Genomic DNA, 2,500 nt, shown 5'->3' on the forward strand with positions numbered 1-2,500 from the left:
CGACAGCTCACGTCCTAAAGTGTTTTGCACATGGTTAAGGCACTTTAACTCCAACAAATAAAACCAACAAATCTATGACTTATATTCTATGACTTATCTTCAACTCCATACAAGAGGTATTTCAAGCTGCAGCTTCAGCTTACGGCCATACCAGCCTGGATGCGTCCAATCTCATCTGATCTCGGAAGCTAAGCAGGGTCGGGCCTGGTTAGTACTTGGATGGGAGACCGCCTGGGAATACAGGGTGCTGTAAGCTTTTTCAACCAGCAGAGAGCGCTCTCGCTTAATCTACCCACACATATTTCAACGTGGTAACAGCGACAGCTCACGTCCTAAAGTCTTTTTCACATGGTTAAGGCACTTTAACTACAAAAAAAAACCCAACAAATCTATGACTTATATTCTATGACTTATCTTCAACTCCATACAAGAGGTATTTCAAGCTGCAGCTTCTGCTTACTGCCATACCAGCCTGGATGCGCCCGATCTCGTCTGATCTCGGAAGCTAAGCAGGGTGGGGCCTGGTTAGTACTTGGATGGGAGACCGCCTGGGAATACCAGGTGCTGTAAGCTTTTTCAACCTGCAGAGAACGCTCTCGCTTAATCTAACCACATATATTTCAACGTGGTAACAGCGAAAGCTCACGTCCTAAAGTGTTTTGCACATGGTTAAGGCACTTTAACTCCAACAAATAAGCGCTTCTAAATTATTATCACCAACAAATCAATGACTTATATTATATGACTTATCTTCAACTCCATATAAGAGGTATTTCAAGCTGCAGCTTCTGCTTACGGCCATACCAGCCTGGATGCGCCCGATCTCGTCTGATCTCGGAAGCTAAGCAGGGTCGGGCCTGGTTAGTACTTGGATGGGAGACCCCCTGGGAATACCAGGTGCTGTAAGCATTTTCAACCAGCAGAGAGCGCTCTCGCTTAATCTACCCACACATATTTCAACGTGGTAACAGTGACAGCTCACGTCCAAAAGTGTTTTTCACATGGTTAAGGCACTTTAACTCCAACAAATAAGCGCTTCTAAATTATTATCACCAACAAATCAATGACTTGTATTATATGACTTATCTTCAACTCCATATAAGAAGTATTTCAAGCTGCAGCTTCAGCTTATGGCCATACCAGCCTGGATGCGCCCGATCTCGTCTGATCTCGGAAGCTAAGCAGGGTCGGGCCTGGTTTGTACTTGGATGGGAGACCGCCTGGGAATACCAGGTGCTGTAATCTTTTTCAACCAGCAGAGAGCGCTCTCGCTTAATCTACCCACACATATTTCAACGTGGTAAGAGCGACAGCTCACGTCCAAAAGTGTTTTGCACATGGTTAAGGCACTTTAACTCCAACAAATAAAACCAACAAATCAATGACTTATATTCTATGACTTATCTTCAACTACATATAAGAGGTATTTCAAGCTGCAGCTTCTGCTTACGGCCATACCAGCCTGGATGCGCCCGATCTCGTCTGATCTCGGAAGCTAAGCAGGGTCGGGCCTGGTTAGTACTTGGATGGGAGACCGCCTGGGAATACCAGGTGCTGTAAGCTTTTTCAACCAGCAGAGAGCGCTCTCGCTTAATCTACCCACACATATTTCAACGTGGTAACAGCGACAGCTCACGTCCAAAAGTGTTTTTCACATGGTTAAGGCACTTTAACTCCAACAAATAAGCGCTTCTAAATTATTATCACCAACAAATCAATGACTTATATTATATGACTTATCTTCAACTCCATATAAGAGGTATTTCAAGCAGCAGCTTCTGCTTACGGCCATACCAGCCTGGATGCGCCCGATCTTGTCTGATCTCGGAAGCTAAGCAGGGTCGGGCCTGGTTAGTACTTGGATGGGAGAACGCCTGGGAATACCAGGTGCTGTAAGCATTTTCAACCAGCAGAGAGCGCTCTCGCTTAATCTACCCACACATATTTCAACGTGGTAACAGCGACAGCTCACGTCCTAAAGTGTTTTGCACATGGTTAAGGCACTTTAACTCCAACAAATAAAACCAACAAATCAATGACTTATATTCTATGACTTATCTTCAACTCCATATATGAGTTATTTCAAGCAGCAGATTCTGCTTACGGCCATACCAGCCTGGATGCGCCCGATCTCGTCTGATCTCGGAAGCTAAGCAGGGTCGGGCCTGGTTAGTACTTGGATGGGAGACCGCCTGGGAATACCAGGTGCTGTAAGCATTTTCAACCAGCAGAGAGCGCTCTCGCTTAATCTACCCACACATATTTCAACGTGGTAACAGCGACAGCTCACGTCCTAAAGTGTTTTGCACATGGTTAAGGCACTTTAACTCCAACAAATAAAACCAACAAATCAATGACTTATATTCTATGACTTATCTTCAACTCCATATAAGAGGTATTTCAAGCTGCAGCTTCTGCTTACGGCCATACCAGCCTGGATGCCCCCGATCACGTCTGATCTCGGAAGCTAAGCAGGGTCGGGCCTGGTTAGTACTTGGAT

General features: G+C 45.3%; 8 non-coding genes across 8 annotated transcripts in view; all 8 read left to right on the forward strand.

Moving 5' to 3' along the window:
• Positions 1 to 137: 137 nt before the first annotated feature.
• Positions 138 to 256, forward strand: LOC133428287 (5S ribosomal RNA). Its single transcript, XR_009773353.1, has one exon. It is a non-coding gene; the product is annotated as a 5S ribosomal RNA (ribosomal RNA).
• Positions 257 to 454: 198 nt separating this feature from the next.
• Positions 455 to 573, forward strand: LOC133428140 (5S ribosomal RNA). The gene has a single exon (XR_009773213.1). It is a non-coding gene; the product is annotated as a 5S ribosomal RNA (ribosomal RNA).
• A 217-nt stretch (positions 574 to 790) lies between these two features.
• On the forward strand, positions 791 to 909 carry LOC133428065 (5S ribosomal RNA). The gene has a single exon (XR_009773140.1). It is a non-coding gene; the product is annotated as a 5S ribosomal RNA (ribosomal RNA).
• Positions 910 to 1,126: 217 nt separating this feature from the next.
• LOC133428195 (5S ribosomal RNA) lies at positions 1,127 to 1,245 on the forward strand. The gene has a single exon (XR_009773265.1). It is a non-coding gene; the product is annotated as a 5S ribosomal RNA (ribosomal RNA).
• Positions 1,246 to 1,444: 199 nt separating this feature from the next.
• Positions 1,445 to 1,563, forward strand: LOC133428314 (5S ribosomal RNA). Its single transcript, XR_009773363.1, has one exon. It is a non-coding gene; the product is annotated as a 5S ribosomal RNA (ribosomal RNA).
• Positions 1,564 to 1,780: 217 nt separating this feature from the next.
• On the forward strand, positions 1,781 to 1,899 carry LOC133428260 (5S ribosomal RNA). Its single transcript, XR_009773327.1, has one exon. It is a non-coding gene; the product is annotated as a 5S ribosomal RNA (ribosomal RNA).
• Positions 1,900 to 2,098: 199 nt separating this feature from the next.
• On the forward strand, positions 2,099 to 2,217 carry LOC133428060 (5S ribosomal RNA). Its single transcript, XR_009773135.1, has one exon. It is a non-coding gene; the product is annotated as a 5S ribosomal RNA (ribosomal RNA).
• Positions 2,218 to 2,416: 199 nt separating this feature from the next.
• Positions 2,417 to 2,500, forward strand: part of LOC133428196 (5S ribosomal RNA) — a 119-nt gene continuing 35 nt past the window's right edge. Inside the window, exon 1 of the ribosomal RNA XR_009773266.1 lies at positions 2,417 to 2,500. This exon is cut by the window's right edge and continues 35 nt beyond it. This is a non-coding gene — a ribosomal RNA (5S ribosomal RNA).

The sequence above is a fragment of the Cololabis saira genome, unplaced genomic scaffold (genome assembly GCF_033807715.1).
Source record: "Cololabis saira isolate AMF1-May2022 unplaced genomic scaffold, fColSai1.1 scf030, whole genome shotgun sequence".
NCBI lineage: Eukaryota > Metazoa > Chordata > Actinopteri > Beloniformes > Belonidae > Cololabis > Cololabis saira.